Source organism: Prionailurus viverrinus, chromosome X, assembly GCF_022837055.1.
Source record: "Prionailurus viverrinus isolate Anna chromosome X, UM_Priviv_1.0, whole genome shotgun sequence".
Classification (NCBI taxonomy): domain Eukaryota; kingdom Metazoa; phylum Chordata; class Mammalia; order Carnivora; family Felidae; genus Prionailurus; species Prionailurus viverrinus.
Genome location: NC_062579.1, coordinates 36,959,091 through 36,985,429, shown reverse-complemented (window position 1 = coordinate 36,985,429; position 26,339 = coordinate 36,959,091). Strand labels below are relative to the sequence as shown.

The window sequence follows — 26,339 nt, the reverse complement described above, 5'->3', positions numbered from 1 at the left end:
TGATTCTATAGCCATTTCCACTTGCTAATGGAGAGATACATACAAAAATGGAAACTTAAGGAGGAAACCTTTAGAAAGGAGGTTCACACATCAACCTCGCGGTGAGCAGAAACAAATAACTTTCAGGCGGAGTTATTTCTAGTAAATGATCCTCTCAAAGCTAGAAATCCGTATAACGTGTGCACATACCCCGTGTCAAAGTCACCGTCTTCTGTTGGTCTGTGCGTGGCTATAAAAGCTACTCTTCCTTGAACACTGCATCTCCAAAGAGTCAGGCAACTGGTTTGCCCAGTGGGCTTCCACAGGGCTAGAGTTTCTCATTGGAAACGTCAGGAGATGCAAAAATGGGGGTCTTTAACAGAAAGCCAAGGACCTGCTAGAAAGCTAAAGTCTAAGCAACTAGACAAATCCAAAGGGTGTCCTGAATGTCTGGGCTAGAAGCAGGTATACGTACAGAGCCAGGAACCTAAGCAACAGAGAGATGGAAAGAAATGGATATGGGTGGAAGATAGTAAATGGAGAGTATTCTGGGGCAAAAGCTTAGAACGGGAGCTACTGTCTATATTTTGCCTTTTTTTAAAGGTTTTTTTGGGGGGTTATTTGTTTTGAGAGAGAGAGGCAGAGAGGGCACACGCAGGGGAGGGGCGGAGAGAAGGAGGGACAGAATCCCGAGCAGACTCTGTGCCATCGGCGCAGAGCCTGATGTGGGGCCTGAACTCACGAACCATGAGATCATGACCTGGGCCGCGATCAAGAGTCGGCCGCTTAAGCGGCTGAGCCACCCAGGCGCCCCTGTCACGTTTTCTTCAGAGTCCCTTTTGGGTATGCCTTCCGTTTCCTGTTGCTGAAACCCTAACGAACGAAGAGTCAGTGAGATGGGTATTTACTATAGGTGGCTGAAAGTCTAAACAGGTCTCAACGGTGTTGCTATCTGTTGCGTGAGCGTGTATTCTGTGCTATAGCTCACCTTGTTGGGTGACTTGTGATTCAGGAAGAAAATGCTTTATTCCTGCCTTTTAGTGGCTCCTGCCGGGACGACAAGACTGCCAGAAGCCGTTAGAACACCATGAAGGCCATGCTAAATATAAAGGGCAGGGGAAGATTTGCCCAAGTTCACTTGGTGTTTTCAGGTAAAGTCTCTGTTGGCAACACAAAGAAGGAATCACTGCTGGACCTCACGTTGCTTATCGGTGTTTGTTATATCTTTATCATAGAAGACCTTCCTGAATCAAGTCTGTCTTGGGTCAGGTTCCCCAGAACAGAGAACTGAGGGGAAGATTCAGGAAGAATCCCTTTATGGAGGACGTGCTCCCAAGAGAAACCCGGAAGGGAGCAGGGCGAGCAAGACCAGAATCCCTTTATGGAGGACGTGCTCCCAGGAGAAACCCGGAAGGGAGCGGGGCGAGCAAGACCCGGGAAGGGGGAAAAGCCACGACTGTGAATGCAGGAGTCTGCACCTCAGATCCTGTTCCCTTTGTGTCAAGAGAAGCGGCGGCGGGGTGGGGGTGGGGGGCTTTCCTACTCCTGCGTCGGTCAGTTGTGGCTTATGGGCTGCCTGGGGTAGGAGGGGGAGGGTGGAAGGAACATTAACCTGCCGGGATCACAGCAGATCCAGCAAAGTGAATCGAGTAGCCCTAGGGTAGGTCGCCGAAGGCAGTTACAGGTGTGAGCAGTTAGGAACAAAGTAAAGCAAGCGGAAACTAGGGGGTACATAGAACCCATAAAGAAGGGTCTAGGGGATCTGACCACAGGACCGTCAAGGGTGAACCCACGGTTAAGCAAACTCCGGGGGGGCGGGGGGAAAACAGAAACCCAGCTTTCCTCATATGCACATATTTAGGTACTGGAGACTCTGGAGTCGATTGTGAGTGACATCTTGTATCTAAGGTGACCAAACAGTATCCCAGGATGCTGGATTTTCGGTGCCAAAACCCAGGTGGTTCGGGGTAACCTAGGACGGTCAGTCACCCTCCCTGTATCTGAAAGGCCACCCAATGAAGGACTCTCAGGTTGCCTTATGGAAGTTCTAACCCAAGCAGAGGCAGCTGTTGAGTGTGGGAAGGTTGGAGACCCACCCTGATGTAGCTGCATTTGGAGCAGGAGTCTGGAGATCCGGAAAGAGATTGAGTCTCAACTAGGGACGTGGGGGGGGGGGGGGGGTGCTGCAGAAGAGGATGGGGAGGGCTTCCATTTTGGACTATCTTTAGGGCAAGGTGATGGCTTTTATGACCCAGGGCAGGAGAGAGTGTTCTTCTCAAGATACAAGTCTCTAGAGAGGATCCCAGTAATGGTGCTAGATCAGATAAAACTCCCTCAGTATTGTTCTCATGCTCCTTAGTCTCCAGAAAGAAGGGCGGGGGGGGGGGGGGGGGGGGAAGATGTTTGAATGTGCGTTTGCATTTTTTTTTTTATTTTATTTTATTTTTTTTTTTTCAACGTTTATTTATTTTTGGGACAGAGAGAGACAGAGCATGAACCGGCGAGGGGCAGAGAGAGAGGGAGACACAGAATCGGAAACAGGCTCCAGGCTCTGAGCCATCAGCCCAGAGCCCGACGCGGGGCTCGAACTCACGGACCGCGAGATCGTGACCTGGCTGAAGTCGGACGCTTAACCGACTGCGCCACCCAGGCGCCCCACGTTTGCATTTTTTGTGTGCCACCGAGTTCTATTGATGTGATAATAAATTTCCATTTAGCAAAATTCTTGTTTAGCTTCGTTTCAGATCTAATGGGAATGACGATGAGTAAGAACACTTCAAATTATATCAATTTTCTATATGAGAAAATATGCCATTTTCTTGCCATTTTTGTTTTTTAAAAAGGGGGAATCAAAAGGTGATTCATGACTGCAGCTTTTAACTTATGTATGAGTTGAAACATTTTCTAAAGAATGTTGGCATGATGATTTCATCCTGGATAAGCTGAGAATGTTTGAGTGAGGGTTTTAAGTTATTGAATTAGAGACAAGTTTGTATGCAGGCGTCAATTGTAACTGTAAGAATCTTTTGGATTTAATGATTCCCGGAGCTGGAATGGGGCTTCGGAGGCCTTAACTGCAGATGAAAAATATTTAGGGAGCTTTAAAATGCCCCAGGGCCCAGACCCCGCTCAAGACCAGGGAAATCTGAATTTCCGGGAGTGGAGTCCGGGCAGGTGGGCTTCGTGGGCCCACGATGTGTGTCGGTTCCACGGGGTCCTGCACTTACAAGGGCCCTGCCTTGGGTTTAATGCTCTGCCGTCTTGAAACCCGAAGTCATTTTTTGAACGAGGGGCCCTGCAAATTATGTAGCAGGCCCTGGGTCTGGGCATTAGCATCTTTTTTTAAAAGCTTCCCAGGCGGTTTCGGTGTAGGAAGCACTGAATAAAGTGTACTAATAAAGAAGCTTTGGATCAGCTTGCCAGTAAACAGTGGCCTCTCTGCTGATGAAAGAACCCGGAGCCAAAGCCTCTCGAAAAGACTGGCGGTTGCCCCGCCCCTGCGCTGCTGAGCTGGGCCTTCCCCCCGCGCCCCCCGCCCCCCCCCCCCCCCCCGCGAGGCTCCTGACCCCGCCCACTTGCCCTGTGTCAATGGAAACTTGCAAGGGGCCTAGCGGTGTGAGCCTTGTGGGAAGCGCCTACCGCATCTCCTAGGTCTAGCCCTGGAACCTAGGGTTAGACCCACAAGGGTGAGCACTGCCTTCCACCCCCCCCCCCCCCCGGTCCCAAAAGGCGTGACCTCATCCTTAGCAAGGCAGAGACTAGGGAGAAAAGAAGGCAGAAAGCCCGAAGTCCTAAGTGCCTTCCCTTACTGTCCTCACCCTCCGGAGGGGACCTTGGGTGAATCTTGTGTTCTTTGAGTCAGAGACTTCCCTCCCCATCTCTGCGGTTGGAACACTTGGACTTCTGCACAGAAAGCAAGGAAACTCCAGAGCACCTGGGTGGCTCCGTCAGTTAAGCCTCCGCCTCTCGGTTCGGACTCAGGGAGTGCTGGAATGATCACTTCGGCCTTGGGCAGTGGGTAAGTTTTGTCCTCACTGCAGCCTGGGATTGGCTACCTTTCCCCTGCGCCCCTCCCCAAGGTTTAGTGCCCTGAGACCCACCTGCTGGGTGGCATTTCCAGGCACAAATCAGCCACCCTAGTCACACCATCAGGTAGGTTTACTGGTTGATGGAGTTCACGTGACTGTGAACGTCATAGCAAAAATACCATGAGTGGACCACTAGCATTTTGGATTGTCGACTTTTCTTCATGGGCCCGATTAAAAAAAAAAAAAAATCTAGGGGCACCTGGCACCTGGGTGGCTCAGTCGGTTAAGCATCCAGTGTCGGCTCAGGTCATGATCTGGTGGTCTGCGAGTTCAAGCCCCGCATCGGGCTCACTGCTGTCAGCACAGAGCCCGCTTTGGATCCTCTGTCCCCGTCCCCTGCTTGCACTCTCCCCCAAATAAATAATAAATATATTTTTTTAAAAATCGAATACAAAATTTGCTTTCATTCTACTGTAATACTTTGATTCAATCTGTGGGCTAGAGTTGAGCCACTCCCGCACATTTTCGGGAAGGACTAACTCCAGGGAGGTCTCGAGCAACTCCTGACTGCTTCAAACATTTTCATAAGTTTCTAGAGTCTAGGTATCGGAGATCCAACCACAGACACACAGAGAGAATTATTCCGGTTTTCCTTTCTTCGGAGAATTGACACTCTGCTTTTTCTTTCTCTTGGCACTTCTCACTAAAGAACCACGCTATTCATGTTCCAAGCGGTGCAGTCTTCTCTCACACGGATTTGGTTCTCTTTTCCCGATAATATACGAGGTGGGAGGATTTCTGATATTGACTGTGGGTTTGTTTATATCGGGGGTCTGTCCCAGGCGTACATTTCAAAAGGAGTTCGGCACTAACAGCACACCTCCAGCATCTCCATTAAGGAAGGACACTGGGGCTGCATCTAATTGGAATTCGGAGGTGGGGGGCAGGCATAGGGAGTCCTGCTGGGGCTTGCTTGAGGTTGTATTTGCATTGCAAATGCAGTATTTTTCTTCAGTTCAGATATTTTAGGGGGAATGGCTGGAGAGGGGGTGAGAGCTCGTGGAAGTGGTTAGAGAGGCTGAACACCCCCCCTCCCCCCGCCCTGCCTCCGTGCTAACCTTTAGGGCCACGAATGCTTCCTGGCCTTGGGAACAGTCAAGGGAATAAAGCTCCCAGCGGCCCCCTGACTTCTGTGTTCCAGTCCCATGTCATGACCAGATCCGAGTCAAGGCTATAGGACTTCTCGATCGAGCTCTGCTTCTCTCCACCCTGCCCAACCTTCATCTAGTTCTTGCTAAGCTCTGCTTCTCACTTCAGCTTCGCAAACGTTTATGGAGGATGCTCTATGAACTCAGCGTTCTGCTAGGCAGTGGCAGGGGGGATATAATGATGAGCTGATAAACATACAACTTGGGAACCGACAAGAGTTCAGGCTGGGAAGTCTTCCAGACTTATTTACATTTTAATTTGGGATTACCAAAAAGCGTTAGTTAACACAAAGGGGGGTAGGACTGAATCAGTGGGGCACGTTGGGTGTTGGGGGTGCAACGTACACAGAGGATCCCGTCCTGCACATTTTAAAGTCACGCCACCGGCGTATCACGCAGTCTCAAAAGAAGAGAAAAATCTCCAACATTCTTTGAGCACGTTAAGATTCTGTGACCCTATGATTCTCACTTGCAGCCAAGTTCCATCTTGGAGGAGCCATGAGATTAGGTAACGTCTTCCAATTCCTGGATGATCCTACCCTGCTGGCGTCCTTCATGTACAGAGATGATTCTGCCTATCAGTTTTAGACGTTCCCCAATTAGACATTTACTCTGTGCTCGATATGGCAGATTATGGGCTGGCGTCACCAGGAGTTGATGATTTCTCAGTATATTGGTTTCCTAGGGCCGCGGTAGCATAGCATCCACACACTGGATGGCTGATGAAACCACTGAAATTTAGTGTTTCACAGTCCTGGGGGCTAGGTGTCCTAAATCAAAGCATTGCCAGGGTCTCTAAGGAAGGATCCTTTCTTGTCTCTTTACATCTTTGGTAGTCTCGGGTGTTCCTTGGCTTGCGCCAGCCTAACTCCGTCCAATCTGCCTTCACCTTCACACGGCCAACTTCCCTGTGTGCGCGTGTCTCTGCTCTTCCAGCAAAAACACCGGTCATACTGGATCAAGGGTCCACCCTACTTTAGTATGGCCTCATCTCAACTTACATCTTAATTACATCTGTAAAGACCCAGTTCTCAAGTAAGGTCACATTCACATGTATCGTGGATTAGGACTTCAACATATCTTTTTGGGGGCACACAATTCCACCCACAGCATCTAGTGACCAACAACGTTTGTTTATGTCGAGGGATAAGGTTTTGATGGGCAGCCATGAAACAGACCAAAGCAAAATGGTCCACGGGGGAGGAAACCATGATCTGACTAACTTGATGTGCTTATCAGTTGTGCTAAAGAGTCCTACAGGTATTCTCCTAACAGTGGCTTTAACCTACCTTCCTTCCTTCTTTCCTTCCTTCCTTCCTTCCTTCCTTCCTTCCTTCCCTCCTTCCTCCCTTCCTTCTCCCCTCCCTCCCTTTTTTCCTTCCTTCTTTCCTCCTTCCTTCCTTCCTTCCTTCCTTCCTTCCTCCTCTCTTTCCTTCCTTCCCTCCTTCCTTCCCACCTCCTTCCCTCCTTCCTTCCTTCTCTCCTTCCTTCCCGCCTCCCTCTGTCCTTCCTTCCTCCCTCCCTCCCTTCCCTCCCTCCTCCTTCCTTCCTTCCTGCCTCCCTTCCTCTTCCTTCCTTCCTTCCTTCCTTCCTTCCTTCCATCATGACATGATCTGGTTAAATATTTGGTGTTGGGAAATTGATGGGAAGATCTGGATCCGAAAAGAGTACTTTCGGAGCACCCGGCTGGCTGGCTCAGTCAGAAGAGACTGAGACTCTTGACCTTGGGTGGTGAGTTTGAGCCCTATGTAAGATATATGAGTTTACTTAAAATAAATAAATAAAATTTTTAAAAAAGGTACTTTCCTGTGAGTAAGGTAAATATTGAAGTACTCCTTAGTTTGTCACATACCCACAAACCATCAGAGAGAGTTTACCATGAGTTTCATAACTGAAGGATCTGTTGTAAGTATTCAGGTTTATATTTGGCTTTGAATTATACATACACCCCCCCCCCCCCCACGCACATTTTAAGTAACTTAGCTTAGAGCACCAACGTTTCAATCTGAACATTATGGGTGGTAACGTCTCTTATGTGAGATAACTGGGGACACAGTTCCCTGGCACCAAGAGACCAATTAAAGTAATTGGCATTCTGCACGTTTGAATCAATGATGTTGCTCACTGAGCCCAATCAACCAAAGTGAAGAAACCCAGTGCATGCTTTTCTTAGAGCCAGGAGAGGAAAATCTGGCAAAAGAGCTGTCCTCGCAGCCCCCCTTCCCCCATAAAGCATTTCCAGTCCTCAATTATCATAGAAAAGAAAGGACAGAAGACTATGCATTATGTTCAGGCTCAGTGTGAGTTATGACGCAGCCCAAAGAGGAAATGGACAAAAAAATTACTAAAATAATGATCAGGAGAAAATTGCCCAAGAGGAGAAAGCTGGTGTGTCCTAAAATCCTGTGCCGGGGTGAGGATCAGAATGGATGCCGATAGGATTAAGCTGGTACAACAAACTCGTGTTTTGTTTTAACCTCACTGCTTTGAATACGGACTGGTCACTGGAACTCCCCTCTCCATGGGTCTACATGGGATGTTCGGATCGGTCCTCGTCAGAGTCACACACGTTTCAAAACAACTTTTGAAAACAAATGGAGACTGACACGGGATCCCTGGGGACAGCAGGAGTGTCTGGTTGCACTTTTCTTATTTAAAGATTAGTGAAAAATTCTCACTAGCACAGGAAGGAAAAGGGAAATGTGAAATGTAATGGTATTTGGTCAGTGGAGCTAGGGATTTGTAGTGGTGAAAGAAAATACAGACGAAGTTATTTGGATTGTGCCTTTTATATATCTCTTAGCATAATTCGGGCTTAGAACGGATCTCCACTGTGATTTTGTTGGCTTAGTTTTGACCTGAACAAAACGGATTTGCTAGTTCTGTTTCTTCTTTTTATTCAAATGGCACACACCCTCCGGGTTTTGAGAAATCTGATGGTTATCTCTTAGTCAGAACCAAGCTTGCAGAAGTACTCTTTCCAATATTGGATGGTTAATCATACTGGCTTCTTACCAAAGACCTCAAGGGAGACTTAACTTGAAGGACAAAGATGGTTGTCAAGCGAGCTATGGATTAGGCAAAGGTGGATTCAATAAGGCAGACGGCAAGAAATAAAATATGCTTCTGGGGAAGAAGCAAGGCAAAGCAAACACACAGGAACTCATTAAAGAAGTATTTGTTATCCTTGCCTTGAAAAGGGGATCATCAGTTTATCACTCACGTTGTCCTCATTTACCCAGCAACAAATACGCCACGAATATGCTTTTCATTAGTCAATTTAATTTTGGTTCAAAATGTTAATTGAAAAGTGCACATTTCATCCTTATAGGGCTGGAACTTAAAAAAAAAAACAACCTCTTGGTTCTCAAGTGTTGGGTTCAATTACTAAAAGCGGGGTTGACAAACAGGCTTAATCAGTGTGAAATTTAGTATCATGAGCCTGGAGTTTGATTTTGGTAATCGATTATAATGAATTTTCCTATCCCTTTCAGGAAACAAAGGCTCAAAAAATCATGGTTATCTATTGCTTTACTTACATTTAGGGAGAGAATTTTGAAGGGAACAAATGTAAGAGGACAGAGAAAGGAAGTTTGCCTCAAAGAGAGAAACACTGAGGAAAAAGCTGCTAGAAAATGAGAATTTTATTATTTCTTCCTTAAAAAACAAAACAAAACAAAACCTGCCCTTTGCCAAATCTAAGAATGTTGCCAACCTGGGAGAAAAAGGATCCATTTTCCTACATAACCACATGTAATAATTTCCATGAAATTGACATTTTAGAATGATGGCAAAAAGCCAAATGAAAATTTATGGATTCCTGATCCCTAAATTCTGAGCCCATTTTCTTAAGAAATACCTAAAATACACTTTAAAAAGAACCCAATTAATATAATTACAGAGGGTTGAAACAACGCACACAAACGGGATCTGTTTCCGTAAAACACAGCTGTTCTGTTATTTATATTTTGCTATTATTTAAAATGAGAAATGTGGCCATTATGTCAAGCAACTTTTTCAAAGGAGTGAATCTGTTGTCTTCTGCATCATTACATTTTTAAAAGGCCCCTACAACCAATTAGCTTGGAAATCTTATATTCAAGCCTCCTCTGAATATTGCCCCACTTGTAACAAGGAAAGCGTTACATCCAGGTATTTAACGTAACAGAAACAAGGCACAGGCAGCAACTTCTCTCTCGCTCACTCTACCCCGCTTCATCAACCCCCTTCCCCCCAAGAAACGAGGCACCCTTTGGGCCTCGGAAGGTGCCCGGCGGGGAGTGGAGCCGCCGGAAGAGCGAGGGCAGAGCGCGCGGTGCCCACACCCTTGACCGCGGGGTGAGCGCGGGTGGCCGCCGTTGGCGCGGGAGAGGGGCGCGGGGTAGGAGTGCGGGGTCTAGGCGGAGCCCCCCACCCCACCCCCCTCCGCCCGGGTCTGGGCATCTGCGACACGAGGCCCGGGGCCCGCAGCCCCCGGCTGGGCCCGGGCGGGGATGGGCGGGCGGGGGGCGGAGCGCGGCGCTGCGCGGCGGGAAAGGGGCGGGGAGGACAGCTCGGGCTCTGGCGGGCAGAGAGGGACGGTGGCAGAACCTGCGGGCTAGGTGGGAGGCTCACCCTCTGGGAGGAAAGGAAGCGAGGATCGCGCGGCCGGAGAGCGAGGAGACGCTTGGAGTCCAGGGCTCGGGCCGCCCACACCTCCTCCTGTGGCGGACACGGCACAGCGGACGGCGCACCGGCCGCATCCGCGACCCTGCGCGCAGGTGGGCACCCCCGAGCGCGGCGCTCTGCCCCCTCCAGGGCCGCCGCGGGCCGGATGCCCTGGCTTCCAGGCCACCGAGCTCGCGGCCGAGGGCCGGGCAGGTCCGGGGGCAGCGGGAAGGTGCCCGGCCCCTTGGTGTGCACGCTTGTGTGCGCGCGCTGGGCGAGGTAGGGAAGAGGTGCGGCGCGGCTGCCTCCCTCGGGATTCTCCCCCTCGGGTCTCACAGTCCCCACCCCCACCCCCTTCTCACGAGCTGAGCCCCCGAGCGGCTTTGGAAGACTGCGCTCCCCCCCCCCCCCCGCCCTCCATCTCCGTGGTGCGTGCAGGTCGCCCCTCTCTTCGCACTCTGCACCCGGCAACCATCCGGAGGCCCCCTGCACTGGGCCCGCGGGACTGTAGAAACCCGGGGAAAGCAGAGAGTGGTGGCAGGACCAGCCGGGGCGTGTGCGGGGAAGGCTGGAGTTGTTCGAGTATTGTCTGCCCGACCGGTGCCTGAGCCCGCGCGCTCGCTCGCGCCCCAGGGCCGGAGTGGGGTTGGGGGGGGGGACGGGTGGGATGGGGTTTGCCGAACTTCTCTCTGAAGGCTGACGGTGCACATGCACTTGGCGCCCCGTGCACGTTTGGACGAGGGTTTAATGGAGGCACGTGGGAGCAGGATTGGTCGCTGGCGGGCCCCCAGAGAGCCTCTCCGGATGGCCCAGCGCGTGTTCGGGGTGGGGAAGGGAGTGTTGAGTGTGTGTGAAATGTCCGTCCTAGGGAGCAGGAGGAGAATGGCTCAAGGAGACTTGATTTTCTTGGATTTGCTGCAATTCCTTAAACCGAACCAGGCTTTCGGGGCGTTAAAGGAAATTACCGGTAAGTGGGGACGGATCTCTGGTGGGGCTTAAAAAAAAAAAAAAAGGCTCGCGGGGTTGCGGGCTCGGCGGGCACGCCGGCTGGGTGGCTTGTGGCGCTGTCTCGCCCGGCGGGTGGGGGTGGGGCCGGGGGTGAGGGTGGGGGTGGGGGTGGGGGTGGTGCTTGCGTCTTTGGCTTAAGGTGCAGGAGCTGGGGTACTTGTTCTCGGTGGACTGTGGGACTCGCAGGAGGTAAAAAGCTGTGCGGCGCGGTGTGTTATTCGCAATTAACTCTAGAATCTGTGTCTCCGTCTCTGTTCGGTCTCTCTCACACGCGCGCACACACACGCGCACACACACACCCTGGTTCCGTCTGTTATTCTCACTCAACTCTAGAATCTTTGTCTCTCTGCTCTCTCACTCACACAGAACACACCCTGGTTTGATCTGTGATTCTCAGTTAACTCTAGAATCTGAATCTGTGTCTCTATCTCTGACTCTTCGCGCTCGCGCGCGCGCGCGCGCACACGCGCGCACACACACACACACACACACACACACACACACACACATCCCTCTCATCTCATGGCCGCATTAACTCATTGATAGTTGCTCGTGGATTTTTATTTATTGCTTGTTGTGCTCCTGGATTTTGATACGTCTTTTTATTCCCCCCCCCCCAAGGGGGGGAAAAACCCCTACCTGTATTAAAATCTGTGGGGTTTCAGCGTTGTTCGTTCACGTTCAAGATGGGAATAGGGCAGTATGATGAAAATAACCCGATCTAGCTGCTGTTTAGATTGGATAAAGCACTAGTTCATTTTAGACTTGATATTATTATTTGAAATGTACGTTTTACAACCCCGTGGAGAAAGTATCCTTTGCCTGGATCTCGCCCTCTTTTTTTTTTCTTCCTTTGTGGTAATTGACAGAATTCTTAATTACCCAGTTAACAAAGTGGTTGAGTTGTCTTCTGATTTTAAATGGCAGATCTTGAAATGGTTGTAGGTTGGCGTGTGGATGACTCCATGTCTTTCTTTAATGAACTGATCAGAATGGTGTTCGTCTGAGACTTAGTGAGTGTATGTTTCGATTCCTAAGTAATTTCTCAAACCATCCGGGGAGAGGGACTCCTCAGAAATTCTCCACACAGAGGAGAAAGAACACTTTTACCTCTTGGAGCAAATATTTGGGCCACTTTTCCCCCAGTTATCCCTGTTAGTTGCCTGGAAAAGATGCTTGGTTGATGAGTACATGGCTTATTTCTCTTTTAAGTCTACAGGTGGCAGTGTGGAAGCCAAAACGGGAGCTTCCAGAAGTGGTTTCTGAAAAATAAGAGTGAATATGCACGAGGGAGCTCGGACAGGAATCACAAAAACCGCAGGTATGTGGAACAATTAATATACCTAGCCAGCTTTGTAATTATTGCATTCCAATATCTTGACATTTACATAGACTTTCATGAAGTGAAACATACTTTCAGGTATTCTCAGAGGAGAAAACAAAGCTCATTTTATTTTAGACGATGGATTTAAATAAAATGCTGCAGGTCGGTCTGCTGCGTTACTTTTTAACTGTTCTAAAAGAAGCGTTGCTTTTCTGTTGTGGCCATGTGGCGTTTGCCTTTAACCAGTTGTTGCTTGACGCTTGCTGTTAAAAACACTTCCTGAACAAATCACCCTGTTGAGCCTACGTAACAGCTCTGCTTTTCACAAAAACTACGTCTCACTGTTAACTTGGCATACGCTTATCAGAATACCAGTGCGCTTTAAACCAGCGCCAACCCCCTTTTTAACCATCTCGTCCTTTTTTTTTTTCCTGCCAAATCTAACACATACGAGGTACCTTCATAATTCACTGCTTTGCTGAATGAATGGCAGGTTTAATATGGGATCAACGACCACCAAGTTCAGCAAGTTTTTCATTGTGATGCATTTTTAGAGGATTTGCCTTGATGATCGTTCAAATAGAAAGTTTTGCATATTTTTTTAAAGTTTATTTATTTGGAGGAAGAGAGAGTGACCATGAATGCGGTGGGGGGGGGGCGCATAGAGCGAGGGAGGGAGAAACCCAAGTGGGCTCTGTGTTGCCAGCGCAGAGCCCGAGGAGGGGCTCGAACCCTTGAACCGTGAGATCATGACCCAAGCCGAAATCAAGAGTGGGATGCTTAACCGACTGAGGCAACCTCTGTAAAGTTTTGCATATTAAGGCCTCTTTTCAGCAACTGGGTAGCACAGTGTTACGAATGATAGAAGAAGTCGGGGGGGGGGGTCATCCTTGTGGATTTTTATCTTTCCTCACAATGGTGGGCCGTAGCTAATGCTCTCACAAGGAAACGAAAGTCATCACCATATTGGCTGTACGAGGGACAGGCATCAAAATGGCTGTTAGAATGAAGCTTTCTCGTTCCACGGGGTGTATGCATTCATCACAATGCCGGAATGTGGTGATGTCTTGTGATTTTTGACGTTCTGCCTTTACAGCTGAAGAGGGATTGAATTAGCCCCTGCCAGTTGAGGGTGTAAAACAAAGTCAGATGCTGTTCTCGAAGCTTAAAAAGATCAAATTGGACACTTACCAGTAGAAAGCAAATCAGGAGCTCTGACTCAGAAAGCATAGGCTAAGCTAGGGACCTAGAGGTTCCTACTGTAGAGACCCCACGGACATATGGAGTGGCTTCAGGAAACCCCGTCGTGACATTTAGGAGCACGTAAGTTTGCACTGCGTGGGACTTCGATTCGTGATAGGACTCCGGCGCTGGGAGGTAACCAGTCATCCCTAAGGCATCTGGCACGAATAGGGTCTAATCTTCTAAGTCAGAAGGGAAAAGAGCAAACAGTTGAGATTTTATGCCTCTTTTGAATCGTACTGTTCTCATGGTAGGGACATTAGGTGCTTCAGAGATCTATCATTTTTGTCTGTAACATGCATACAATAGATTGTAAAATGCGTTATGCTAAAGTATACTGCTTTGTGAATTTTGATGTGTGTGCACACCCATCCATGGGAGCACCACCCAGGTCGAGATCTAGAACACTTCTAGGCACCCCCCCCCCCCAGTTTTTATCCTCTTTCCCCTTCTGGACAGTTTTGATCCCATTTCCCACCTGAAGGTAACCACATTCTGGTTTTTCTTTCACATCGTGATTTGTCAAAACCGGGGGCGCCTGGGTGGCTGGGTTAAGCGTCTGACTTCGGCTCAGGTCATGATCTCACGGTTTGTGGGTTCGAGCCCCGCATCGGGCTGTGGGCGGAAGCCCAGAGCCTGGAGCCTGCTTCGGATTCTGTGTCTCCCTCTCTCTCTGCCCCTCCCCCACTCACGCTCTGTCTGTCTCCCTTTCTCAAAAATAAATAAACATTAAAAGAAATGAAAAAACATCCCTCCATCCACTAGTTTTGTCTCCCATGACGCTCCACATGAATAGTGTCCTATAGAAGGGACGCTCGCGCCTGCCATTCCCATTAACATAATGTCTAGGACAGTCGTCCATGTTACTGCGTGTGGTAGTAATTCAGTCTCGTTTATTGTTGATTGGTAGTTCCGTTGTATGGACGTAGCCGCATTTGTTGATCCATTCTCCTGTTGCATTTCTGGGTTTTCAGCGTGTGGCCAATGTGAAAAAGCAGCTATGAGCATTCTTGCTAACGTTTTTCACTGCACGTACCCACTCATTTCTCTTGCTCACATTCCTGGGAATGGAGTGGCGGGGTCATAGAGTAGGCTTTTATTTAGCTTTAGTAGACAATTGCCAAATAGTCTTCCAAAGTGACTGCAGCAATTTAAAGTCTACCAGTAATTGGGGTGCCTGGGTGGCCCACTCGATTAAGCTTCCGACTTGGGCCCCGGTCATGATCTCACAGTTCCGTGGGTTCGAATCCCGCCTCGGGCTCTGTGCTTGACAGCTCAGAGCCTGGAGCCTGCTTCAGATTCTGTGTCGCCCTCTCTCTCTGCCTCTCCCCCTCTCATGCCCTGTCTCTGTCTCTCTCTCTCTCAAAAATAAATAAACATTAAAAATAAATAAATTCTACCAGTAGTGTAAGGAGCTCTGTGTTTTTGCTAACACTTGGTTTTGTGGGGCCTTTTAACTTCATCTATTTTCTAAATATTTATTTTTGAGAGAGAGAGAGAGTGAGCGCATGTGCGAGTGAGCGGAAGAGGGGTGGAGAGAGAGAGGGACAGAGGATCCGAAGCAGGCTCCATATTGACAGCAGAGAACCCGATGCAGGGCTCGAACCTGTGGACCCTGAGATCATGAACTGAGCCGAAGTCGGACGCTTACCTGACGAAGCCACCCAGGGCGCCCCTAACTTCAGCTGTTTTTGGTGGGGGCATACTGGTATCTCCCTGTGGGTTTTAAATTAAAAAAAAAAAAAAAAGAACTGTGGTAAAAACACACATAACACTACCATCCATCTCCAGAACTCTTTTCATCTTGCAGCTTGCAGAACTGAAACTGTGCCTGTGAAACAGTAAATCCGTACCCCCCCCCCCCCCCGGCCCAAATCCCTGTTCTCTCTTGCCCCAGCCCCTGACAACCACCATTGTATTTTCCGTCTCTATGAACCGGACTACTTTAAAGGACCTCAGATGAGTAGAATCATAGAATATTTGTTCTTTTTTAACCGGCTTCTTTTACGTAGCATAATGCCCTTAGGATTCATTCACGTTGGGGCGCCTGGGTGGCTCAGCTGGTTAAGCATCCGACTCTCTTGATTGCGACTCAGGTCATGATCTCACGGTTTGGGAGATCGAGCCCCGCCTCTGGTTCTGTGCCCACCTCGCAGAGCCTGCTTGGAAGGTTCTCTCTCCTCTCCCTCTGCCCCTTCCCCCACTTGTGCTCTCTTTCTCTCTCAAATAAATAAACTTAAAAAAAGGGTCATGTTGTAGTATGTGTTAGAATTTTTTTTAAGGCTGAATAATATTCTGTACACCTATACCCCCTTTTGTTTAGCCACTTGTCTGTCCGTGGACACTTGTTTGCTGCCCCCTTTTGGCCACTGTGAATAGTGCTGCCCTGAACATGGGTGTCAAAACATTTTGAGACCCTGCTTTCTATTTTCTGGAACTGTGTGTAGGGGGTTCTGGTTTCTCCTCATCCTTGCCAACTTCTCTTCTCTTCTCCTGTCTTCTCTTCTCTCCTCTTCTCTCCTCTCCCCTCCTTTCCCTCCCTTCTTTTCTCTTCTTCCTTTCCTTTCCTTTCCTTCTTTTTTTCTTCTTTTCTCTTTTCCTTTTTCTTCTCTCTTTTTTTTTTCTTTTCTTTTTCACTTTTCTTCCCCCTTCTGTCTTTTTTTTCTTTCTTTTCCTTTCCTTTTCTCTTTTCCCTTTTCTTTTCTCTCCTTTTATTTCTTCCTTCTTTTCTTTTTCCCTTCTCCCTTTTCTTCTCTTTCTTTTCCTTTTGCTTCGTTTCCTTTTTTCTTTTTTTCTTTTCCCTTTTCTTATCTCTTCTCTCTTTTTATTTTCTTCCTTTTCTTTTCTCCTTTTTCATTTTTTCTCCTTCTTTCCTTTCCTTCTGTTTTCTTTTCCCTTTTCTTCTCTCTTCTCTCCTTTTTTCTTTTTTCCTTTTATTTTCTTTTTTCCCTTCTCTTCTCCCTTCTGTCTCCTTTTTCTTTTCTTTTGTTTCCTTTCCTTTCCTTTTTTTTTCTTTTCTCTTTTTCCCTTTTCTTCTCCCTTTTTTTTCTTTCTTTTCCTTTCCTTTCCTTTTCTTTTCTTCTTTATTTCTTTTCTCTTTTTCCCTTTTCTTCTCCCTTTTCTTCTCTCCTTTCCTTCTCTTCTCTTGTCTTCTCTTGTTTATCTTTTCTTCCTGATAGTAGTCCTCCTAATGGGTGTGAGTTGGTCCTTATTTATGGTTTTAATTTATGTTTCCTGGTAAGTAATGTTAAGTGCCATTTCATATACTTGCTGGCATTGCAATATCTTTGTGGGAAATTTCTATTAAAATGTTTTGGCCGATGTTGATTTTGGTTTTGATTTCTTTGTTTGAGTCCTTTCATATTCTGCGTAGGAGTCTTTCGTCAGGTATACATATCACAGATATTTCCTCCCAGTCTGTGGCTTGCCTTGTCACTCACTGTCTTCATGCTATCTTTGAACAGTTTTTAATGAAGCCCAGTGATGGTTTTTTTTTTTTTTTCTTTTATGGCTGTTGCTTTTTGTGTTCTGTTTATAAAATCTTTGCCTGCTTTGGGGTTATTTTTTAAAGCCTCTCTTTTAGTTATTGAAAATACATGAAGGCAATCTGCTTGGAAAATGCAGTATATTACTTATAAGCGTATTTCAAAAAAGTGCCCTAAGAATGAAAGTTGGTAATGGTCTTTGCTGCAGCAGGTGCCAGAGAAGGGGTTTGAAAAGGTGTGTTTTTGAATAAGATACGTGGACACAGATGCTGTTACTCAAGTGGCCCCTGCTCCGGTCTCCCCGTGACACTGATTATGTCTTCAGGACCCGTCTGGAGTAGGAAGTGCCCTAGGGAAGAGCCTGGTGATGACTTAGCTAGAGGAAAGAATGTGGCAAAATGGATGACGATCCATTTTTCCTTAATTCATAATCCATACTGGCTGAATGATCCTTCCCCTCTCCTTTCCTTTCCTTCCCTTCTTCCCTCCGCAAGAAGGGTTGCTCTGTTTGATCTCCCTTCTTTCCTTTGCCCCTGAAATAGGAATGGCCCTCAGGATTCTGCCATTCGTTAGCTTTTTCTCTTCTCCACCTGTATTTTGTTGCCTCAGAGCCCTGTGTTCAAGTTCACTCTCAGGCCTTGAGTTGCCCCTCTCCCTCTGCCCCTCTGCCCTCTGTTCTAAAGACTCCCCAGGTCTTGGGGCGCCTGGGTGGCTCAGCCCGTTAAGCGACCGACCCTTGATCTCAGCTCAGGTCATGATCTCCCGGTTCGTGAGTTCGAGCCCCACATCGGACTCTGTGCTGACAGCACGGAGCCTGTGTGGCATTCTGTCTCCCCCCGCCCCCCCCCCCCCCATCGCGCCCACCTCTCAAAATAAATACACCTAACAAAAAGCAGACTCAGGTCTTTATCTCCTACTCCCACCTCCTGGCCTTCCACAGAAGGTCTGGATCTATATCCTTATCTGCCTCCTGGACGGCTCCCACGGGATATCCTACAGGTGCCTTTGTAAAGCACACGTGTTGTTCTTCTTCAGTCTGCTCTTCCTGCTTTCCTGCCTTCATGAATGTATTTACCATTAATCCAGGATCCCAAAGTAGAAATCCTGGCCCTGTCTCCAGCCTCCTGCGCAACTCCTATCCCTCTCACAGCCTATATTTAGTTGGGTTCAGGTCCCCTTTGGGATCGCAGTAATAGCCTTCCGACTGATCTCTCTGATTCTTCCCCTTGCCTCTAACCCCCCACCTGTCATCAGCTTTCCTTTCCCCAAACGCAGGTTTAATCGTGTCATTTCCTACTTAAGAATGATTTGTAGCTCTCTACGGCCTACAAGAGGCATTCACATTCCTTCGCCTTCAACCTTCTTTTCCTGTTCCATCGTCTGCCGTTGCCTCCCCGCACTCCATCTGTCCTAAACTATTTTCCATTCCTAGAACATTCCTTGAGTTCTTTCCTCAAGCATCTGTGCTTTCTGCACGTGCCGTTTCTCTCCTACTTCTGATGCCCGTTCCTATCTGCTGGTGACTTCCCATTTTTTGCTTTAAAGTGTTGTGTTTATTATTTATTCTCAGAAAGACAGAGAGAGCGTGAGCAGGGGAGCGGCCGAGAGAGAGAGAGGGAGGGGGAGGGAGAGAATCCCAAGCAGGCTCCACACTGGTAGCCACGCTAGAGCCCGGGAACCGTGAGGCCACGGCGTGAGCCGAGATCAAGAGTTGGACGCCTGACCGACTGAGCCACCCAGGCGCCCCTACTTTTTCTTGAAAAACTGGCTCCCGTGTGACCTTTTCTTTGAGGGAGCCCTCCTGTCCTCTAAGTAGATCGTGTTATTCACACTTCTTTTAGGGTTGTTAGAGGCGATGCCAAACTTTGGCACCATTGCGTGTTAATCTTGGTGGTGCCCTCCGTAATTACCGAGAGTAGTACTTCCAGTGTGAAGGCATTTAACACTTGCTCACTGAATGAATCCTTTCTTTACTATAGCAGTTAGCTTTTGCTGCTTAACAGAACACCACAATATGGGTTGAGTCAGTGGTTTCAAGCCACCCGCATTGTCATTAGTTAGCTCTTAGGTCAGTTGGCTACTTGGACGGGACTCCGTTAGGCAGTTCTTTGGATCTGGGCAGGTTTTCTGCCGGGTGGGTTGGGGGCTGGCTCTTCTAGGATAGCCTCAGCTCCAGCCCCATGTTTTTGTGGTTTTTTTTCCTTTTAATTTTCTTTCTTTCTTTTCTTTCTTTCTTTCTTTCTTTCTTTCTTTCTTTTGTTCTTTCTTTCTTTTTTAAAGTAATCTCTATGCCCATTGCGGGGCTCAAACTCATGACCCCGAGATCCAAGAGTCCAGGAGTCACATGCTCTTCCGACTGAGCCAGCCAGGTGACCCCCCTGTGCTTTTTTTAAATTTTTTTTTAACATTTATTTATTTTTGAGACAGAGAGAGACAGAGCATGAACGGGGGGAGGGCCAGAGAGAGAAGGAGACACAGAATCTGAAGCAGGCTCCAGGCTCTGAATGGTCAGCACAGAGCCTGATGCGGGGCTCGAACTCACGGACCGTGAGATCATGACCTGAGCGAAGTCGGACGCTCAACCGACTGAGCCACCCAGGCGCCCCCCCCCCCCCCCCGTGCTTTTTTAAAAAATATCTTTTAACCAGGCTAGCTCGGGCTCGTTCGCACTGGGGGTGTTAGGGTTCTAAGAGGGCCCAGGTATGCAAGGTCTCTTGAGGCCTAGGCTTGTAACTGCCTCCAGGTTACTTCCTCTGAATTCTGTTAGCCAAAACGAGTCCCAGAGCCAGGGAGGTGGCGAAATAGCTTCTGTCTCTTGAAGGCAGGAGCTCCGTCATGCTGTAAGGAGCACGGATAGAGGAGAAATATTGCAGCTTTTTTTGCGAGTAACATACTGCGTTTGCCTAGAAGCAGGAATATGAGATACGGCCAGGTGTGGTCCAGGGGGTTGGAGGGAGGATGGTTGTATCCCCAAGTGCATCCAATCGCATCTAAGAGGAGCCCAACTAAGATGGCCCCGTGTTTCCTAGCGTGCTCTTGATTCTCCCCTCAAGTCCTCTCTCCTCATCCTTTCATCCAAAGCATATTTGAGACAGCCCCAGTTTCTTTTTGGCCTTGATGAGGTACCTTTGATGCTGTAGGATGGGCAGATTGCTCTCGGTGTGGGAGAACGGACAAGCATCTCTCTGTTTCCTCTGTATTCTGGAAGCCGCTGTAGATACCCTTGGGCATTGGGGACCTTCTGGTTACGACGCATCCTTTAGTGTTTGCCATCGATTTGCCTCTCACATCCCATTTATTTATTTATTTATTTATTTATTTATTTTAGATTATTCAGTTTCTTTTTTTTTTAACTTTTTTTTCAATATATGAAGTTTATTGTCAAATTGGTTTCCATACAACACCCAGTGCTCATCCCAAAAGGTGCCCTCCTCAATACCCATCACCCACCCTCCCCTCCCTCCCACCCCCCATCAACCCTCAGTTTGTTCTCAGTTTTTAAGTCTCTTATGCTTTGGCTCTCTCCCACTCTAACCTCTTTTTTTTTTTTTCCTTCCCCTCCCCCATGGGTTCCTGTTAAGTTTCTCAGGATCCACAAAAGAGTGAAACCATATGGTATCTGTCTTTCTCTGTATGGCTTATTTCACTTAGCATCACACTCTCCAGTTCCATCCACGTGGCTACAAAGGGCCATACGTCATTCTTTCTCGTTGCCACGTAGTACTCCATTGTGTATATAAACCACAATGTCTTTATCCACTCGTCAGTTGATGGACATTTAGGCTCTTTCCACAATTTGGCTATTGTTGAGAGTGCTGCTATAAACATTGGGGTACAAGTGCCCCTATGCATCAGCACTCCTGTATCCCTTGGGTAAATTCCTAGCAGTGCTATTGCTGGGTCATAGGGTAGGTCTATTTTTAATTTTCTGAGGAACCTCCACACTGTTTTCCAGAGTGGCTGCACCAGTTTGCATTCCCACCAACAGTGCAAGAGGGTTCCCGTTTCTCCACGTCCTCGCCAGCACCTCTAGTCTCCTGATTTGTTCATTTTGGCCACTCTGATGGGCGTGAGGTGATATCCGAGTGTGATTTTGATTTGTATTTCCCTGATAAGGAGCGACGTTGAGCATCTTTTCATGTGCCTGTTGGCCATCTGGATGTCTTCTTTAGAGAAGTGTCTATTTATGTTTTCTGCCCATTTCTTCACTGGGTTATTTGTTTTTCGGGTGTGGAGTTTGGTGAGCTCTTTATAGATTTTGGAGACTAGCCCTTTGTCCGATATGTCATTTGCAAATATCTTTTCCCATTCCGTTGGTTGCCTTTTAGTTTTGTTGGTTGTTTCCTTTGCTGTCTTACACCCCATTTAAAAGGCATTTTGGGGGGAAGAGAACGTCAGGAAATGAAAAGAGGTCTGACTGATGGCGGCTGTTCACGTGTGAAAATTGAAGATCTTATACAGAGAAATGGTCATAGTTTACCTGGCCATAATGTGTGTGTGCTTTTCCAGCTGCTATGAACGGAATATTCAGAGTGGAAACATGAGTTTAAAGGTTTCTGGTTTGCTACCTGTTAAAGGATTCTTTTTAAGGACTCTCATACATTATAAGAAAGTGTAGTTACAATATATGGGCAGGAGCTTAGTTGAAATCTACATGAAATGCTTATTAGTAAATATTCTGAGAGAAACATATACGAAGTGACCCTGACTTTCCAGAAGTAGTAGAGTCACCTTGGGTCAGTTTTGAGTTTTTCCAGAACTTTGTTATAGTACAAATCGGTATGTTTCAGTAGAGCCGGTGGAAGGAAAGAAAACGGATCTAAATTTTTCCTCATTCAAGCCCATCTCTTCTCATCCCGGAAGTACAGATGGACTGGGGAGTGACCCAAATGCATAAAATAAGGGACACTTGAAGGGCCTCGAGACCCCCTTTGGACCTCTTTCTGACCTTGTACAGGTGTTTTGCCTGCCTATGCCACTCCAGATCGGCTACTGACACAGTTAGAGGCATGAAACATCCACAACACGAGTAATCCTCTGTCAGAATGACAGATGTGTTACTATTTATGGGGAAAATAGAACTTTTACTTATGTTAAACAAAATCTTCTTAAAATTTTTTCTCAGGGCATGCTTCTCCTTTTATTTTGTAGAGAACAAAAGACACCGCTCACTATATTCTGTTTATGAGTCAGTTTCTTCCTGGATCTCTGTATCGCATTCACTGTTTATTTAAAATAACGTAAATTCGAGGGGCTGTAGTTCCATTATTTTTAGAAGACCGTGACTAGTTTGAGTTAGAAAATCGTTATTTTTCACTGGTAACAATTGAGCGAGGGAAGGAGTTTTAACAGATTGAAATAGGATCCTCATTGAGATAGGTGTTTGTTTTTTGTTTTCTTTTTGAAACAAGTAACTAATTTTTATAGTGTAGTTTTTATTAAAATTTTTAATGTTCATTCATTTTAGAGAGAGAGAGAGAGAAACAGAGAAACAGAGCGGGAGCAGAGAAGGGGCAGGGAGAGAGGGAGGCACAGAATCCGAAGCAGGTTCCAGGCTCTGAGCTGTCAGCACAGACCCTGACACGGGGCTTGAACCCACAAGCTGTGAGATCGTGACCTGAGCCGAAGTTGGACGCTTAACTCACTGAGCTGACCAAGCGCCCCTATACTGTAGTTTTAACTTTTTAAAATGTTTTTATTTATTTTTGAAGGACAGAGAGACAGAGCATGAGCGGGGGAGGAGCAGAGAGAGAGAGGGAGACACAGAATTTGAAGCAGGCTCCAGGCTCCAAGCTGTCAGCACAGAGCCCGATGCGGCGCTCGAACTCACAAACCGTGAGATCATGACCTGAGCCAAAGGTGGACCCTTGACCGACTGAGCCACCCAGGCTCCCTTCTATACTGTAGTTTTAAAGAAATGTTTATTTATGAGAGAGAGAGAGAACAAGTGGTGGTGGAGGGATCAGGGAGAGAGAAGGACAGAGGATCCAAAGCGGGCTTTGTGCTGACAGCTTAGACCCTGACATGGGGCTTGAACTCATGAACCGTGAGATCATGACCTGAGCCAAAGTTGGATGCGTAACTGACTGAGCCACCGAGGCATCCCTCATGTTTTGTTTTTCTAAGAGCTAGTTTGATAATCTAGACAATAGTGTAAAATATTTTATACACTATATTCCTGACATGTTGTGTAATGTGAATTCTCCTTCGTATTATGTTGACTGATGTATAGATACATCAGTATAGCCTATATATACTATACTATGGGCGTGTGGCGGGGGAGAGACAGGCAGAGAGGGGGGTGGAGAGAGAGGGAGACAGAGAACACACATCTTCCTGCATAAGGTTAAAACAAAAGCTGTACAAAAATCATGAGTAAGCATAGAGCTGATTTATTCAAACAGCCACATAGAACAGTGACTTGAGCTTTATCACGGATTGTTAATATTTACATTGGAGAAGGTTATGATAGGGAAATGACTAAGGAATTCAAGGTGATAGTTTTAGGAGGAGCCTCAGACGCCACACTGAATGCTGTTACGGGGCACACTGTTGGCTTTTCAGTGGGGATTTAAAAACATACACATTTAATATGAACTAGATGGTTGGGGACGCCTGGGTGGCTCAGTGGGTTAAGCGACCAGCTCTTGATTTTGGCTTAGGTCATGATCTCACGGTTCGTGAGGTCGAGCCCCGGGTTCTGTGCTGATAGTATGAAGCCTGCTTGGGATTCTCTCTCCCCCTCTCTCTGCCCCTCTGCTTGTGCTCTGTCTCTGTCTCAAAATAAATTAAAAAAAAAAAAGATAAACTAGATGGTTAATCAGTCATCCTCCTGTCCTTTGAATACTAATCCCCGTGTTGGAAAATATTTAAAATGACCTCCCTGTTTTGTAAAAACCATGTTTTTGTTCCTGATTAACCATGGCAAAATTTTCTTCTTGTTATGCCAGCTGTCAGTATTTGGAGCACAGAGGTTGGGATCTCGGGCCCAGTGGTGGGTGAGGGAGGGTGTTGGACTGTGTTTTGACAAATGAACACAAACGAAAACGTGGCGTGTATTTGATCAGGAAAAGGTAACGGAGGAAAGCGCAGTAGAGTCTTCGTCAATATCCTAAAGAGGAAGAGGTACGGCTGCTTTAGCCAATCACAGCGCCTCAGATTTAACGGATGCGAAGTAAAAAGCCATGTGCGCCGAGGCGACATTTTGTGCTCTGGTCGTAAGGAACCCATGCAGAGGGTCGGCTGTTGTCTTTTCTTTACCTCCAGGGACGTCAGTGTGGGACACCTTCCCCCATTCACCGTCATGCATGGGAACCTGACTGCTGGGGTTTAAGTGATCGTCCCTGGCCGCACCTCTCTCGGTCTCTTTGACACGTTTTTCTGCTCTATCTGTGAGCATCAGGTTCGCAGAGTGTGACCTAAGTCAGTGTGCGTGTGTGTGTATGTGTGTGTGTAGGAGCTCTTCCCAGTGATAATGCTGGGTCTCCATATCTCCACGGTCCGTGAATGAACACCTAGGGTCTTGTATTTTGCATCACCAGCAGTGACTTTCCATCACCGTTCGTGAAACTGTATATTCGTTAAAATCCATGCATTGCAGCAAGGGTTTTCATCTTGGATTCGATTTGACCTCAGACTGGCCTGGTGCTAGAATCAGAAGTCAGGAGGCTGCCGTTCAGGTTTCCGGTCAGCTTCTAAAGAGCTGTGGGGGTTGGGTACATCATTCTCACTGCTCTGGGCTTTGGTTTTGTCAGTTTTTAACATGAGGGTTGGGCTGCTTGTCTCTAGAGTCCCGTTTTCCTCTGCTACTCCGTCAGCCTTCATGCCATGGTTGTGGTTTTTTGGTTTTTTTTTTCCTGATGTCCTTAAACTCTACCATGAGACCATCACTGGGATTAAAACATGTTGATCGCCTGGAATGAGGAGTTCCGTTACGATACGGTTAATGAACTGAGATCAGTGGCCAGGTAGAGACCAAGAGGCAACCATTCGAGTTTAATGTCACGGCGGAGTTTTCCTGTACTTGGTCAAGAGCAGAGTGATTACCACCCTGTTAAAGAATGTCAACTTTATTGTTGAGTTAGGGTACCCCTCGCACTGCCCTCTTTATTATAACCTCTCCAACAAGAAGAAGGTTAAGTTTTAGTGGACTGCATGTGGGGGTTGCTACCTGATTTTCCGTAGTGCTTGCCATGTTTTTGTACTAAGCATTTGACCTTCCCAAGTCCACGTGTGGTTTTTTTCCCTTATGTTTAACCTGGCTTTGGTTTGTGGAGTTTCTGGAACTTGAAGGTTGAGGTCTTTCATCAGTATTGCAAGGTTCGCAGCCATTTTCTCTTCAAATACTGCTTCTGCCTGTTCTGTCGCTTACTCTCTTCTGTCTCTCCAATTACGTGGTCAGGAGAGCTTCTCGTGTTCCTTATGATCTGTTTAGTTTTTCCTTTCCCCTTTTCTACTTAAAAAAAAATTTTAATTTCTTTTTTAAGTGATCTCTACACCCACCGTGGGGCTTGAACTCACAACCCCGATATCAAGAGTCCCACACCACCAACTGAGCCAGCCAGTGCCCCCCCACCTTTTCTGTTTGGGTTTTAATAGGGTTGCCTTCCATTAACTTTTATTTATTATTTACTTATTTTTTTATTTATTTTTATTAAAAATTGTTTAATGTTTATTTTTAAATTGTATTTATTTTGATTTATTAAAAATTTTGTTAATGTTTATTATTGAGAGAGACAGAGTGTGAGCAGGGGAGTGGCGGAGAGAAAGAGAGACACACACAGAATCTGAAGCAGGCACCGGTCTCTGAACTGTTAGCACAGAGCCCAATGCGAGTCTTGAACCCACAAACGGCGAGATCATGACATGAGCTGAAGTCAGACGCTTCACTGACTGAGCCACCCAGGCGCCCCAATGTTTGTTTTACTTTTGAAGAAGAGAGAGACAGAGTGTAAGCAGGGGAGGGCAGAGAGAGAGAGAGATGGTATTAGAGTGTGAGCAGGGGAGGGGCAGAGAGAGAGAGACAGAATCTGAAGCAGGCTCCAGGCTCTGAGCTGTCAGCACAGAGCCCGACGTGGGGCTCGAACTCAGGAACCGCAAGATCATGACCTGTGCCAAAGTCGGACCTTAACGACTGAGCCACCCAGGCGCCCTTAGATTATTTTTTTTACATAGATTCTAGTTCTTTTTTGAAATTCTCCATTTTTTCATCCATTTTTTTATCCATTTTTTTTCATTTTCTTTGACCAATTAATCCATTACTTTAAAGATTTTGTCTGCTGAATCCCATAATCTGGATCATCTTCGAGTCTGCATCTCTTGTCTTTGTTTTCTCTTGAACGTTGGTTACGTTTTCTTGCAATTTTTCTCCTGTCTGCTGCTTCTTTTTCTACTAGACCTGGTTCTTCCGAGCTTTTAA

General features: G+C 47.1%; 1 long non-coding RNA gene across 1 annotated transcript in view; it reads left to right on the top strand.

Moving 5' to 3' along the window:
• Nucleotides 1-9,823: 9,823 nt before the first annotated feature.
• LOC125157340 (uncharacterized) overlaps nt 9,824-26,339 on the top strand; it is a 39,780-nt gene continuing 23,264 nt past the window's right edge. Inside the window, exons 1-3 of the long non-coding RNA XR_007148944.1 lie at nt 9,824-9,975; nt 10,731-10,829; nt 12,083-12,191. This is a non-coding gene — a long non-coding RNA (uncharacterized LOC125157340). The remainder of the gene's footprint in view (nt 9,976-10,730; nt 10,830-12,082; nt 12,192-26,339) is intronic.